This window comes from Phasianus colchicus, chromosome 1 (assembly GCF_987193195.1).
Source record: "Phasianus colchicus chromosome 1, bPhaCol1.hap1.1, whole genome shotgun sequence".
In the NCBI taxonomy this organism is placed as follows: domain Eukaryota; kingdom Metazoa; phylum Chordata; class Aves; order Galliformes; family Phasianidae; genus Phasianus; species Phasianus colchicus.
Genome location: NC_143436.1, coordinates 180964367 through 180981503, shown reverse-complemented (window position 1 = coordinate 180981503; position 17137 = coordinate 180964367). Strand labels below are relative to the sequence as shown.

Below are 17137 nucleotides of genomic sequence, written 5' to 3'. Positions count from 1 at the left end.
AAAAGCCATGAAGGGAGGAGACAGTAGGAAGCTATGCTGAATACAAAAGATTTAATCCCAAGAGAAGTGTGTGAAATTTCTTAAGGTTGGAACAATGAGTCAGATCATCAACTGCTCCAGGCCAGATTTGGAAGGCAGAGGCAATCCCTGTCTTTAGGGATCCTCTTAACCCTGGTAAATTTTTCCTCATAAATATACTGTTTGCTGTGATTCATGTCTCTGGGAAAGGGCAGGATTTTTCACAGGGGAGGACTCCGGGACAAAGTTCTCTCAGGCAGAACTCTTTCCACCTTGTAGAACTGTGGGATAGGGTAACTGGGCAGGGTTCTGCCTGTAACTGTTGACACAGGGGGCTCAAGATATTTTTGTACGTGCCTGTTTGGTGCTTCTAGCATAACTATAAATAGAAGAAACAGAAGTGTCAGGAATTAGGAAGACCAATTGAAAATGATCAATGTTTGGACTCAAACATTTTTCAGTCATGTGAAGATTCTGAGTAACTAAGAGTCTCCATCTTTTTTGTCTCTGTCATTCTTCCTTCTCCTGTGCTCTGCTGAATAATGGCTTGTCATGCCAGCACCCAGTCACAATGGAGTTTACAAAAAAAAACCACTTTTGTACCACTGATCATGTAATTCTCCTTTTTACATCCTCAACAGACTCCTTTTTAGTATTGCAGCAAATCCAGCCTACTTACCTTCTTGTCTGGCAGTTTTCATGGACTACTTTCACCCTCATGCTGGAAGTCAGATCTGCATCCCTTGTTAGTTGGAACCAGACTGTCCCCTTCTACCAGCATCCTTTCCTCACCGGGATATCGTTCAAGTATTTGTTTTCATACATTTTGTCCATGCTGTCCTTAGTGTTAGAAGAGATGTCAAGATGTAATGACGTATTGTACTTCCACCAATACTCTATGCTGTCTTCACAATCTTCTCTTTCTCATTAGGCCCAAAATAACTTCACACTGCCTGCTGATATGCTTCCAATCACCTGGTCACAGTCAGGCTCTATTTTTCTTCCTGTTTCCCACTATAGTCTTTGCTTCCCCCATTGACCTCTGTTGCAGGTTCTCAGTGCTTTGGAGATATCTTTATGTCCTGAATTTATTTGTACCATGGCACCACGAGCTCCTAATTCATCAGCAGGCAATGTGGGGCTGTATGAAGATTAATGGGAATAATCACAAGGAGGAGTATTAGGCTATGTGGAAGCCAGTTTGTCATGTCAGTGTCATTTCAAAGACTGACTCTTGTGAATGCCATGCATTTTACACCACTTACAACTTTCTTGGGGAAGATAAAACTTGAATAATGGGGGAAATGTATGAATAGTTTCTCAGTGAGAAACAGTGAGCAGTTCTACCTCCTTCAGCTGAGGTAGATATATGAACTGATGTGAGGTGACATTTAACTCAGTAGCTCAATGAAGTGCTGCCTCTGGGCAGGTGGTATTGGATTCCAATGCTCCCAGTTTCTTACCTGTAATGAAACAGGAACTAAAAAAGAGTGATATACTTTTTACGTTTGCTGCAGTATATTTATTTGCAGACTGGGGCCAAAAAAAAAGAAAAAAGAAAAAAAACAACAGTTTCTGTTCTAGAGGGAAGCAGGCAATTTATGATTTTTCTTCTGGTTTAATCAAGACATGGTGCCCTGTTCCACCCAAATCTTTAATCTTGTACTATGATGAGTCTTGCCATAAGTCTGATGCATGGCTCACACTGAGCTGAAGGTCAGAGAGTAAATTTTGCTCACAGTCATCTGTATATTTTAACCAGATTCTTACTTGTGAAATGTTCGTACATTTCGGAGATTGTCATGGTCAGAAGGAGCCATTATGATTATCAGATGTGACCTACTGCATGACACACAGGCCGCCACCTAATAATTCCTGCATTGAGATCTTTATGTCTTGTCGATCTAGACACATTACAAAAAAAAACAAAACAAAACAAAACAAAACACTACAGCATTTATATAAAGATCTCTGAAATGCCAGTGGATCACTTAGGATACTCTTGACATGGTTAACAAGACCTCTGTTAAATACAAGTATCAGTCCTAATTGGAATGGCAGCAGCTTTCTGCTGTGCTTCCTCAAAGCTGATCAACAACTTACCAAAGATTTGGTCCACCCTTCATGAAACTGTTAATGTTTATGTTTAAATCTAGCCTGGAAATTATTTTGTGTGCACAAAGGCAGCATGAAGCCAGGAGGTGGAATGGATAAATGAAACCCAAGCAGTGGATGATGGCCTCCTTTTGTGACAATGTCTAAACATAAAACATCAAAAGAGCACGAGTAACATCATTCTGACAGTGGTAACAGATCTGAGAATTAGATTAATTTACTTAAGCAGTAGTGCCTAGTGCCATTTGGTGCACTCAGTGCAGGGCACTGAAGACATCTTCACAGAGCTGGCAGATAAGATAGAGAATGCTGGGATGGAGTGGTGGCAGGAAGTCAGATAGGTACTCCCCTGTGCTTAAGAAATTGCTCAATCCCTGTGTGTAACCATCACTCCTTTTCAAGGGCTGACTGAATCCTTCTCTGGTTCTGCTGTTGACTAGATGTCTGTTGAATGTAATGATGCACATGTAGATATCTAAACATGGATGTGTCTTTCTAAAATTGCATACATTCCCCCATTCACTGCTACTCAATGTATGAACTCAGACCAGAATTAGAAGTGTTCAATGTCTAGCACTAACAAGACTGAAATGCCTCTAGCTGCTCAATAATGGACATTCAAGAGTTCAGAGAAATTCAGTGATGATAAAAAAGGTGTTGGTGATCCTATCTTACAGGTAGGATCTATTGCACTAGACTTCAGATATCTGTCTGAAGTAGCTACCTCATATACAATTTACATTCAATGCAGAGAAAAAGGATTATTTGAAGCATCTTATGCTGAGATTTTTCCATATAGAATTGCTCCTTTAAAGGCTACAAAAGGAGATTAGCTTGTTTAGCTCAGGTACAGATTTCTACTCTGCAGATATTTAGGCATGACAAGATTAATTCCCATCCTTTGTGTCCCCATAATGGCATACCAACTAAGTGGCCTTTGTTGTTGCTGCGTGGTTAGTTGGTTGGTTGGTTATGGTTTGGGATTTTTTGTTTTGTTTTTACATAGATAAATACACTTAGGATCTCATTAGATGTTGATGGCCACCTATGAACTTAATCCAGCATTGCTCACTTTTGATTTGTGAAGTTTGAAACACTCGAATGTCACCTGATTTTCAGAAACTCACAAGCACACATTAACAGATCTAATTTGGTTTCCTCAGAAGATCAGTTTTGGTTTTGGATCAGAGCTGCAATCATTAGGCTTCAGATTCGAATACTGAATCCCTTTGGAACTTCAGAAGGATCATGTGAGTAAATCCCAGGAATGGGCTGAAATACTTTTCATCGGAAAGGATATCTCTCACATCTGCTAAGTTTCTCTTCTGGTTTATTCAGAGCACATTCAGTTTATATTTGTAATATGTCTGTAGTTTGGGAGTAGAAAGTCAGGAGATATCTCTGATTTAGGGCAGATATACTCATTGCTGCCCCCCATTTTGCCCATATGCACTTCACTGCAGCATGTTGCATTGCTCATTTATCAACCATACCACCAAGTCCAGAGTTATACAAAATGCAACTTTTCATCATGATTTGATTCTGTGCAAAATTTCAGGTATTAATCATTCAAGAGTCCAGGAATTAATGGCATTTTCTCATTTCTTGTAATTCATAAAACTTCTAATAGATTTAGGTCTTGCATAATGTCAAACTGTAAAACTACATATGTCATACTTAATCAAGGAGAAATATTAGAGCTAATTTGTGTTAAAGAAGAACTGCTTGTGTAGACTTTACTCAACTTTACTGATATATAATGCTAAATGACAGCTGAAATCAATTCCTAGGAATAAAACTTAAGATATTATTAAAAAAAAAATCAATATGAACTCTCAGTCCCAGAACTTTCATGAATTTAGGAGATATGAGGTGGTCACTGCATACAAATTGATTTTTTTTCTGGCAGACAAGCTGCTAAATTTAAGTATCCAGTTGGCAAAAGTACATACATTTTCATACATATACTGCATAAAGTGTTTTACAAAAGTAATGGTATAATTTCTCTGTGGATCAGTTCATTCTATATATTAGTATCTGCTTCACTGAGGATAAAATTCACAAACGCTCCAGTTACATTTCTTGGAACTGGGAAAATTCAAAAGCAGAATTTAGAATAGGTGCAGATGAAGCCAACTTAACTGATTTCCATTTTGCCTGTATGACTTGTCTCCATTTACAGCAGGGCTAATCCTGCCTTTGAAACCAGAAGCATTTGCAAATCACAACGGGTGATGCACTGACGTCAATTAAAAACTTCCCCCCAAACCCAGCCTGCCACCAATTTCAACAGAGCAGAGATTTACTTCTGCACTGCTCCCCAGCTACGGGTCAAAGTCACTCACACTGTCTCTGCAGGACAACACTGGGACTAGGAACAGCATGGGTTGGAGCTGTGGCCTTCTGCTCCAGAGAGTACACCTTCGCTCTCACCAGTGCAAATTTGCTTCAAAACCAGAGAAGCATGACTTCTTCTGGTTCCAGATCTAAAAACTGCACCCAATATTTTACTATGTCAATACAATATCTGGATATTTACCTGAATACTAGGAGGTGTTGCCATCTGGAAGGTGTTTTCCCAACAATACTGGGATCTCTGTCTCAGATGGCATCGCAGTCTTCAGCATGGTAAACAGCACTTTCTTTGTAAACACGGTGTTCCAAAACTGAGGCTCTGCTGATCGCCATCCAGCCCATATGAATTAAAGCAGACAGGGACTTCAGATGACAAATTAACTGCCTCAAGACTCAGTAAATCTTTTCACCAGAGGAACAGAAAGGCAGGGTTGGATAGATTTACTTTGTTCTCCATATTTTAGTTAAAACAAGCTGCAAATGGCTTTTGGGGAAGTTGTTTCTGATTCCACTTGCTGTTGGAGTCTCAAGATATTGCATTATGAATTCAGCCCTCAAACTGTGTCATTCTGCAGTGGTTTATACACCATATTCAAGGCTTCTTTTCTTTTTATTTTTTTTTTTAATTCTGTGAGACACTGAAACTTTTTGTATATGCCCACAAAGTGTATAAAGCCTTGAATATTTGCTCATATTTTTTAACAACATGACTGAAGTAAAGGCATGGAGACAGGTGAAGATGCGAAAGGGAAGATTGGTTCACGGCTCACAGGCATCTCATCCATGTCCATAAATACCTGAAGGGAAAGAGCAAAGACAAAAAGACAATGGAGTCAGGCTCTGCTCGGTTGTGCCAGTGCCAAGACAGGAGGCAGAGGGTACAAACTGGCACACAGGAGGTTCCCTCTGAACACCAGGAACACTGCTGTTCTGTGGAGGTGACGGAGCACTGGCACAGGCTGCCCAGAGGCTGTGGGGTCTCCTCCTTGGAGATCTTCCAAAGTCACCTGGATGTAAACCTGGTCACCTTGCTCTGGGTGTCCCTGCTGGGGCAGGGCTTGGCCAGATGGACTCAGAGGTCCCTGCCAACTTCAGCCACTCAAAAATTTACCTTTTATATATGAGGTAGCCACCAAGTCCCACAGAACTGCAGCTACTAGGTACGTATTATGAAATTGTTTTTTAAATAGATGAAAGAACTTTTCTGCTTAATAGGACAAAATGAACTTCTGGAGTTTGTTGCCACAGGAGACTGTGGAGGATGCTGCAACCATCAGAAGGTTTAGAAAGAGCTTGCATAAACTGATGGGTAACATGGAAACTCCTCACTGACAAACCTTACTAAACAGTTCTTCCCACCACAGGGCCAACCCCAGCTGGTGTTGCTGTAAACAAGCTACAAATCAAAGGTAAGCACTCAGAGAGGAGTGTCCTGGCTTTACCAGCTTGGCTGTGCCTGCTGAGGCACCTTTGTGCCTAATGAGCCATTTGAGAGCTGCACTTGGATGGTGAAGTGTTTTGAACACATAGTACTACAGCATGAGGACTGGAGTGACCATGGAATTGGAGATCCATTCTACACAAAGACAAGTGCTGCTGACTCCACAGGGGTTTTGCTAGCAAATACCTGTTGCATGCGTGATCAGGACCCCGCAGGGATGGCTGCTTTTTTCCAGAGCACAGAGGCTGGGGGTCCCTCGAGTCCACCGTTTCAAGCATATTTCACTGAATCCACAACCATTTGTGCCTGCTTGGTAAAAGATAAGATATTCCTTTGTTTAGAAATATGCTGTCTTATATTTTATATCTGCTCTGAGAGTATGGCAGACCTCTAGTAAATTTAACTTTTGTGCTTTGTCTTTCTCCTCTCATGAGAATTCATCCCACCCCCTTTTCTCTGCCCAGCCTTTGCTGTAGAGCTTGTTTTAGCTTGATCCTTCTCTTTCACAAAGGCATTTTCTTTTAAAATATGGGCAGAAAACTCATGAACTGCACTTTCAAAATTACCATGACCTGAGAAACAGAATAATTTTAAATGATGAGCACTAAAGCTATCCTCATGAGTAGAAATGAAATATTTAGGATCTGAGGAAGCTTCCATTTTAGCTGTTCATCTTCTTTTCAGTGTGACATTTCTATCCAGCTCCTATACACGTATCTCATTTCAATTACCAACTTTAAAGTCTGACTTCACATAGCTACTTAGAATAGTGAAAAGAAAGATTTCAGAGTTTTATATTTATCTAAGCATCTATAACAAAGCTTACAAGCTCAATCCTTGCACATATATCTCCAGTGTTTGAAGTCATTTTATTTTTGAATCTTGATCATCTGAAGGAAGAATCTGATTTTCACATTTCTCCAGTGGCAACTCTAATGCATTTTGACTAGTGGGAATCTCAATGCAAAATGTTGTGCTGGGCTTTTATGTTTTTATGCGTGTGTATAACATAAGGGAGATTTAATTGAAAAATGTCATGCAAAGCACAGTACAGGTTATTCTTTATCAAGTTAATACTAACTACATGAAATTATTTAGCTATTATATTTTGGAAAGGAGAATAAACATAATTACCTTGTAATGACCTTGTAAGCTTTCTTTTACACATTACTTCTCACTGGCAGTCCAAGCTGACATATGTCCATCTCAGCAAGCTTTGGGACAGCTAGCAAAATCCTTACAGAAGACTGCTGTACAAGTGTGTGAATAGATAAATAGTGCTAGTCAAGACAGTTTTTATGGAAAGTTATTACATCTTTTAACAAGTTTCCATATGGCAGTTCCAGCTGAAAGCAAAAAGGGTTTCGATTGCATTAAGCTACCACTGCACACTGCTGTTAAAATGGAAGGATAAAGTAAGATGCTAGTAGGATTTATAAAGTCCTGGTTGGTGTGGGCCCATTTGCCCATAGAATAAGAGACTCCCCCCCCTCCTGACAAAAGACAAAATGTCCGTTTATTGTGGGAATCTCTGTTTAGTTTTTTTTTCCACATCATTCGCAAATCACTGGTAGGATGAAAGAATAATACTCCTCTGGGTACAAGAAGATTAGAAAATCAGAAGGATCAAGTGTGCATTGTCATGAGTGAATGAAAAATTTGGGACAAAATTAGTATAAGCATTTAGGAAAAGCTACAAACACCATCAAATTAAAACTGTCTCTTAGACTAACATAGGGTAATACTTTGTTCCCTTCATCTTCCATGAAGGATTTCTACAGTATAATTTTTTAATAGGTACTTCTGGAGATCAGGATGTCAATTTCCCATCCAAAGTGGGATTAACTCATCACCAATTAAAATTAATCTAATCTATCCTGTCCCTAGGGGTAGTTATTCCTTAATTAACAAATAAGAGTGACAGGGCGTGGCTAATTATCAAAAGCTCTCAAGGAGGAAGTAAATCTTTTATTCCAATGTAGTGAAGTCTTGGTAATGTTTTCTATGTTCAGGGACAGATTTTCAATGGTACCAAAGCATCTAAATATGCAGACAATCACCTGCTAGAGATCAAGAAGATGACCAAATTGTCAGGGCACTGGAAATCATCTCTAGGCTTTTGTAAATCTAACTTGCTATCTCCATTCCTTTGCAAATTTTTTTTTTTTTTTTAATGTCTTTTTGATCATGGACTTCTAACTTGCTTAGTTACTTTTGTAAATTAGACCCAGAAAGGATCTATTTTCTCAGTGTCAGCCAGAAAGGCACATGTTTACATCTGGTACATCAATTTCCAAATTCTGCTTGAGCACTATCAGTTCACAGTGCTTCCCTATAAAAATCCCAACACTGTTTTCTCTGCTCACCTATAAAATATGCAATCAGAATGTGTATCTAGATGCAAATAGGTCTCGATTCTAATACATTTGTGCTGCAATTCTTTTCACAGTCTGAATGTCTTTAATTCCCTTTACCAGATGCAATCCCTGCAAAGAATTGGTGAAACAGTTGCAATTAAAAAGACAGTTCCTAGGCTATAGGATGAAAAATCGATCTTCTCTGACTGTCATCTGTAATTCCCAGCTTGCAGATGGGCAGCCATATAATTATATCTTTACACCACACAGGCACACACTCATTCACACTTTTTCTATATCAGGATTGATTACTTATGATGACCAAAATATAATTTTTGGAATGATATAAGACTCGCCTTTTGATTCCCAGTATGCTAATGAACATGCCCCGTGATGCCTTAAAATGCCTATTTGCCAGAGGAGGACCGTGTATGCCTGAAAATAATTACAAGAATGAACTCCAGATGGTCCTGCTGTCAAGGTACAGTAGATCTTTGTTTGGCTTAACTTGCACGAATTGCTGTAGAGACAAATAAGACAGTCACAAAGCTGAGCAAAGCACATACTCTGAGGCTTATTTTCTGGACTTTTTGAGTTGCATACTTTGAACTTGAGAGAGAAAATAAACCTGTGTGAGCAGGAAAACAAGAGTAGGACACATAAACACTGTGTTGGGCATCATATCTTCCAGTTATACATCTGTACAATATGGTGTAGAATTGAACATTTATGATTCCTGAGTATATTCATGGAGTATCCATATATGTGTGTATGAATGTATATATATACATTCATGAATCTCCATGGAATACCCAGCAACCTTGGAAAATAAAAGGATAAAATTATAACATCCAAGATGAGAGCAAGAGCCGGGGCAGCCTCTGTAGATCTAAATAGGGCTGTATTGCTTCTGCCTGAAGAACTAAATGTAATTTCAGGCCTAGCACTGCCACTGGACGAAGGGAGGGGTTGTTCCCTCTGCTCTGCACTGGTGTAGCCTCACCTCCAGCACTGGGCGTGGGTTTGGGCCCACAGTATAAAAAGGGCATAAAGCTATTAGGCAGTGTCTAAAGGAGGGCAACAAACACGGGGAAGGGTCTGGAAAGCAAAGTGTGTGAGGAGCAGCTGAGGTCCCTGGGTACGCTCAGCCCAGAGCAGAGGCCTCATGGTGGCTGCAGCTCCTCCATGGTCGCTCTCTGTCCCTGCCCCATGTGGGTCACTCCCACAGGATGCTGTCCTTGCCAAACTGATCCCACATGAACTTCCCACAGTTCTCCCAGCACTGCTCCAACACGTCTATTTATTGCAGGGCCCACCCTTCAGGCACAGGGCCTCACTGGCTGCAGCTCCATCCTGGGGCTGATCCTATGGAGCTCTCCAAGGGCTGTGCCTCCTTCCAGCCACATCCACTGCTGCACCATGGGCTCTTCCACATCCACTGCTGCACCATGGGCTCCTCCATGGCTGCACACGGAGATGTGCTCCATGTGGTGCCCATGGCCTGCAGGGGACAACCTGCTCCTCCATGGGACCCTCCTGGGCTGCAGGGAATGGCTGCTCCGCTCCTGGAGCACCTCCTGCCCTCCTCCTGCACCGACCTTGGGAACTGCAGGGACACTTCTCCCCCATCTCTCACCCTCTCTCCCAGCTGCTGTTTCACAGCACTGATTCTCTCCCTTCAACCCACTCACCCAGAGGTGGTGCATCCAGCATCTCTCATGGCTCAGCTCCATCCAGGGGCAGGTCCCTGTGGAGCAGCTGGAGGTGCTCTGATCTGTGATGGGGCAGTGCTGGGTGCTGCACACAGAAAAGGTCCCTGCAGCTTGCCTGCTTCCAAAATCTTGCTGCATAAACTTAATACAATATTTGGAAAGCTGTGTGTGAATCTGCACAATTTCATGGATTTCTGACACAACTTTTTTGACATGATAAAAATATTCTAGGAAGATATCAACCATGGGATTTTACCTATCAGAAAGCTGCAGACTTACGCTCACTTACCACATGACTGAAGGTCACCAATACAACTTTTGCAATCTTTAGCAATGCTTCTGTGACAGCTCTTCTCAGCTACCAGTCTGAAATGGTAGTGGTCCCTGTCGTACAAGATCAGAACTACTAGAGTTCTTTGTTTTATTTAGCTGAGATTTTCCTGTGCCCCTACAGCAGGTTTACGGCATGATTTTTTATGACCACCTGTGGTGTCTGCAGGTGAAACTGCAGCCAGCTTTCTCTGAGGTGTTGCACCTACATTGCGCATCACACCCCAAAGCAAGATCTGATGAATTGAAAAGATAGATCACATTGAGGGAGTGGCAGCTCACTCCAGAAATCTGTGTGGGAGCAAAACGGAGAGGGAGTGCTGGTCCACTATGGAGACTAAGAGAGACAGAGGGTAGAAAAGTATTGTACGTAGTTGGGAGGAGCTAACTCCTGAGTTAGGTGCAACAATAATAACACCTGAAGAAAAGTGCAAACTAAGTATTTTCCATGGTACTACCAAACCTTGACAACTTATAAAGGTGAGAACCTCTGAGTAGAGGACAACACTTCGAACAGTTGATAGTCTGAAAATACATCATGAGCAATTTATAATAACATTATTGAAGTCCTTAGAAAGGAAGTGGAGAAGTCTAAAAGAGGTGAAAAAGTCTAAAAGAAAAAATGTCTAATGGAATCTCTAATATTATAGAGTGAATAGGTTAGAAACTTTTCCTCTTATGTCTCAGAGCACAGAAAAATGGCACTTTCAATAAATTTAAAGGTGGGAACCTCAAGCTCACCTGAAGGAAATACTTACAGAACCAGCAAGTCATTTATGAAACATTTATGTTACTTGAGGTTGTTGAGACCAAAATTTAATCAGGGTAGTTTTTGGGGTGTCAGAATTACCAAAATTAATTCAGCAGATTCTAGGTGGAACATGATACCACATGCTTCAGAGCTAATTGTCAACTCTTGTATAACTCAGATGAGAAGGGGAAAGAGAGAAGAAGCTGATTATCTGATATCAAACTCTTGTGATATGTTTATGTTAATGGCTTCCTCTAAAACTTGTTGTTTGACATACTGTAGGAAACAGAGTACAAGCCACGGACCTTAGGATCAACCCTGCAAGACAACATATGTTTTGCACAGCAGTGGCCTGACCTCAACATTTTGAGTGACTTAAATATTCAAGTGTCATTTAATTGAATATCGAGTACATGAAAGGATTAAGAAGGTCACGTAGTATGAGAATGTTCATCACTGGAACAATGTCTTCTCCAGTAGGTATGTTGTCTCTCATTATCAGTTTCTGGACCATCTAAACATGTCCTAAGGTAGCCCGATCTAATATTTGAAGCCTTTCAGGAGATATGAATTTCCTTTTTCTTCAGTGTCTTTTTGTCCTGTCATTCTAGATGTGATGCTTGCCTTTTTCACATCTAACCATTTTGAAATTATACGGTCAGATGCCCCACTAGCTTCCAGGAAGAGTCTTATTATAAACATTGTTGAGCAAAAGTGTGAAATGGCTACTGGTGGCCTTCAATCTATGATGGGTGCTTTGAAATTAATGTGCGACTGAGGCAGGAAAAACAGGGGTACATTTCTGGTTTTGGAGATCTCTGCTTGTAGCAATGCTAACTTTCTAAAACATAATATTAAAGAAATGTTGCAGTTTTTCTTCATTTTCTTTTTCTGATTATTCATATAATTACAATTCCTCTCCTGGATTCAGATTCATTTATAAATTGCAGCTGAGACAAACAGCACTTGAAGGGTAATTGGGTAGTTTACATAAATTAGATCCCTTAGGTATACCCAGGCCAAAGTTAAGATAAGCAACTAGAAAAAAAAAAAAAAAGAATTATGGGGGGAAAAAAACAGCAAAAAAATGGAATTAATTAAAAAACAGCCCACTTAATCACATTCAGCACATATAGTTTACTAAAATATACAACAAGCCTAAAGGGCAGAAATCTCTTTTTGGTTCTTGATTTGACTGCAATCAAATGACTATGGAAAGTGTCTTCTGAGTGTTATCTCTATTATCTTTTTTAATAATAAGGTGGTGAATGATTGTAGGTGGGTTGTCATATTTTAGAAGAAAAATTCCTCCTGAATCCCACCTCCGCCATACAATTTTCTTCTCAGTCTGGTTCTGCACTTAGCTATTTGAGTTTCACATGAAGTCTCCTTTAGCTTGGTGCTTTCCATAACCTTTTTAAACATGTTGATTTCTAACAAGATTTTTTTTTTTTCTCCAAATAAGCACTGTCCTCCCATGGAATGAGCATAAGCAAATGTTATGTCAGGTTATAAATCTGGATATTACCAGTGACTAGACAGGATATCCTTTTCTTGCCAAAGCTGATGGTTTGAGACATAACAGCTGGGAGCAGGAGAGATACAAAATGTTATTTGAGGCGGCTGCATATAAAGAACATATTTGGCCAGAATAACTATGTCTTCATTTATTTTTCTGACTCCAGACAGGGACAAACAACATATGACAAATAATAAATTTATTAGCAAAAAGGAGGTGGTGCTCTGCTGTGAATTGGTATTTCTATTTAGCAAAGAAATTATTTTTAGATTATAGGACAGATTTTTATTAGTGATGTTTGTCTTACATGACTAGTAGTTAACATGTCTGAATAGTGCAATTCTCCATAGCAATGGAAAAAAAAAAAAAAAAGAGCTTACTTTCAATTCCTTGGAGACAGAAGGAGGAGAATGAAAAAGAATAGCTCCCTCCTCACTCAGCAAGCGTGGTGGAGGCTGTGGTGGAGAATAGATTTTTGGAGGGTCATCTGCTTAAGTGACTGTGTAAGTGCTGAGATACCACAATGATGGATGTTTTATAAGTGCCTAGGTAGGTAGATAGATATGACAACCAGAATAGTTCTAGGTTTAAACTGAAATGAGGCACTCCATCACTGTGTCATCTCAGCAAAGTCACTTGACCTTCTTGTTCCTGAATCAGACCAGCTGTAAGAGCTGATAAAAAGCTGATTTTCTCTGAGACCCAGAGCTTAATTCAATCTTATGGCTTTCTGTGGAAGACTTTTAGTTGATTCTAATGGCCTGGGCTTAGGTATTAAATGCTTCACATAGGCTGAACAAGTCTATGTGCTCTGTGCTCTTCTCCCCTCCTCCCCATCACTCCCCACCAAGCAAGCAGTGGCCATCTGTGGAGATGTCAGACTTGCCAGTCTGGACTCTTCCGTCTCCTTCCCCACCTGCTCCTTTTCTGCTTGTTGTACATGTAACTTTTCTTTATCAGGAGTTTAATATTTCAGTGTTTTGTAAGTGTACTGTGAGGCAGTGCAATTTATCCTGCAAGAACAGAGCTGGCAGCATGGTAATTAAGAAAAGAATAAATGTTAAGGGTGAGAGCAGATTGCAGTGAATGACTGATTATTCTTGATAAGGAAATTACTCTGCTGGTAGCAGAATCCACAGTATTTGAGAGAATGGAAAAGCCAGAAACAAATAATATCTTCATTATTGGAAATATACTACCTATAACATATAGTCTGGCTCTGTCGGTGACTTCCAACAAGTGGGTGACCATCCAGAAAAGCTAGATAGTTGGTTAATTCAGAACTTGTGTATTTACTATGTGACTAGAATGTGAATTTCATTGTCACTGGCACTGCAGCAAGACTAAGCATGGACTCTCCCAGAAGTAGAGATCTGATCAAAATAATCTGTGTGAATCATGATGCCTGACATATTTTGGGAACGATCTGGGAAAGCTTTAGGGACATGAATGTGACGTTGCCAGGTAAGTAGATGTTACTCCCATTTTACAAATAAGAGGTGGTTTTATTTGCCTATGAGACTGTCATGCAGATTGCTGGATTTGGGAATGTGCAGGGAGGTGTGAGCCATCAGTTAGCATCCAGAGTTCAATGTCACTGAGTTCCTCTGTGACCCAGCAGTGCATATCCATCAACAACCAAAAATTTCTTCCTCTAAGGGAGACATTGGCAGCCACCTGTGACACATACATCCTGCCCCAACTCTTCAAAGTGTGTGGTATGTCTTGCTGCTTTTGGCCAGGAACGTTGTTAGGATGCAGCCTGTAGAATCAAGGAAGCTCCAGCAGAGCCATTAACAACTCCTATCATCTCTGAAGATTTTGCTTTTTATTTTATTAGGAGAAGGACTGCAAAGTAGGTTCCCACAGTCACTGGCAATTGTGGCTAAATTATGCTATGTTGGTTTATCTATTTTCATCAAGATCTGTGTTCTCTGTTTCTCTCTCTAAAGGTATAAGAAGGAAGAAAAATCAATCTGGTGACAACAAAGAGGGAAAGTAGAGTGCACATTCTCTGGCATATCATACCTTCCTGATAGCAACACCATGTGGCTTTTAATTTCACCAAAAGAGAGCCAGTAATTATTCATAGCTTATAACAACTGGGGAAAGGTTTCCTGAGGTACAAACTGATTATATTTTTTAAATAAACTGATTGTCCATGTAATAAATGATCACATTTTTCTAATCATTGGGAGATTTATGTTACTTTATTCAATCATCTCTGTGTGGAATAGAAACCAAAGTAAATCAAATGGAAGGAAAATTTTTAGATTATACTGAGAGTTCTGCGACTACGAGATGTTATGAAATAAACCCAATAGAGGGATCAAGCTGAGTGCACAAAGCCCACTGGTATGTATGGTTTCATAGATTAAAAGAATGGTGTAGTTGACAGCCAAAGCAGAATTTACATTAATTTAGATCAAGTCTAGCCTGTGCTGCATGGATTTGCCAAGTATTTGAGGACAAAGGCAAAGACAGTCCTTTTGTCTGCAGGGTATCTCAGTCACAGTCATTCATTTAAGGACAGTAATTAGAAAGAATTCAAGAATGAAGAATAGGTGACTGCATATGACATTTCATTAATGGCAGACAATAAGTGACATGATCTTATCATGAAATTAGTCATCATCATAGACTTCTCCTGTCGACCCATAAAATGAAATGTCATAGGGAGCGGCATATTTTTCATTGTTATGCCAACATGGCTTTTTCATAATGTGCATCATTAAAATAAGCCTAGGAACTGGAAAATGCAATCATAGGAATAACATTAATAATGTTTAATTTATGTGTTCCTGTACACAAAAATCTTATGCTGATTGAAATAAAATGACCTAAAAACACAATTTACCCTTAGCAAGGCAGCCTACAGAGCTATAGTGTTGGAGAAAACAAGGAACAGACTGCTGAACAGCACTAGAGTAAACCATAGTGGAGGTATGCCATAAATGGCAGAACCATGGGCAGAGACTTGCTGCAAGAGAGACAAATTCTCCCCTGGCTGACAAACCCCTTTGCAATTTTTAGCAAGGCAAAAGGTGCTGGTAACATTTCTAGGATGGCACACCAGGTTGTATTTTTCGCTTTCATATTCTAAATGAAGGATCTCGGAAGAAAGTGAAACCTGAGTGATTTTGTCAAATATATTTGATGTAATTGATTAACCATGGAATACATCAGTTGAGCTTTTCCTTAACATGAGGGTTTTTTTTGTTTGGTTGGTAATAATAATAATAATAAACGTTGAGTAAATAGACATGCAGGTATTCTGAGAGACCTGAGGAGGGCAGGAAGCCCCAAATATAACCTGCTGATGAGCTGGCTCAGGACTTAGGGCTGTAATGCATATGTAGTCAGCCTACATGTCTGTGCACTGGCTATGAGACTCTTCCCAGTATTACAACAGAAAGGAAGAGGCTTACCACTCCCAAGTTACCCCTTGTCAGTCCCACATCTAGTAATCACTGTCTTTAGTTGTATGAGCAGGGTATACTGGTCACATGCTGGAGAGATTTTAATTAGACTTGGAGCACTGACACACTTCCAAAGGCTCTGAATTGCCAGACACTAACAGCTAACTGAAGGCCTTGCTGAAGAGCTGATGGGCCATACTGCTTCCCTGCAGTGATTCAAAGTGAGATGTTGTTTTGTATCCCCTTGATGAGCCACAGCCAAAAGAGTTCCTACCAAAAGCAGAGACTGGTATGTCAGAGCAAAAGGGAAGTACTGCCTAAGCTGAGTGAATACAGAGGCTTTGCCTGAAAAAACTGCATTTGTGTGCATCAGAAATAAATGGAACAATGGAATAAATGGAATAATGGAAATAAATGGACCGGGGAACAGATCTGTGAAAGATTCTTCCAGGCAGAGCGATTCCTTGTTGAGTGAGATAATTCCTTTTTCTGGGACAGAGATCATCGTTACCATCCCTCCTGCCCTCTCCATGTCACAGAGCTGCAGGACTCTATCAAAGACCACTGTCACCTGCCAACTGTGAGCTGCTGCTGAGCTGCCCAAGAGGACACATGTTGGTAATTGGAGAAGTGGTTGTTTCACCAGAAGGCCACGCTGCCATCCAGAGGGACCTGCACAGACTGGAGAAATGAGCTGACAGAGACCTCATGATGCTGAACAAGGAAAAGTGCAAAGTCTTGCACCTGGGGAGGAAAAATGCCAGGCATACCAGGACGTGCTGGGGCCATCCAGATCAAAAAGTGCTCTGTAGAAAAGGACCTGGGGATCCTCCTGAATAGCAAGTTCAACATCAGTCAGCAATGGGCTGCAAGGAAAGCTAATGGTATCCGGATGCATTAGGCAATGTCACCAGTATGTCAAGAGAGGTGATCCTTACCCTCTACTCAGCATTGGTGAGAATGCATCATGAATGCTGAGTCCAGTCCTGGACTCCCTTGGATTCACCAAGATGGCGAAGAACCTGGAACACCTATCCTGTGGGGAGAGGCTGAGAGAGCTGGGACTGATCAGCCTGGAGAAGAGGAGGCTCAGGGGGATCCCACAGTTGTCCATAGTATA

The 17137-nt window shown here is 40.5% G+C and overlaps 1 long non-coding RNA gene across 4 annotated transcripts; it reads right to left on the bottom strand.

The window, feature by feature from the left end:
- Positions 1-3332: 3332 nt before the first annotated feature.
- On the bottom strand, positions 3333-10125 carry LOC116237204 (uncharacterized). Of its 4 annotated transcripts, none has more exons than XR_016471150.1 (6): positions 9978-10125; positions 8643-8806; positions 8296-8415; positions 7064-7179; positions 6116-6238; positions 3333-5285 (listed from the first exon to the last, which is right to left on the bottom strand). It is a non-coding gene; the product is annotated as an uncharacterized LOC116237204 (long non-coding RNA). The 4 variants fall into 4 exon arrangements; XR_016471147.1 differs by lacking the exon at positions 9978-10125 and adding an exon at positions 9603-9971; XR_016471126.1 differs by lacking the exon at positions 9978-10125 and having other exon boundaries at positions 8643-9971.
- Between the last annotated feature and the right edge of the window lie 7012 nt (positions 10126-17137).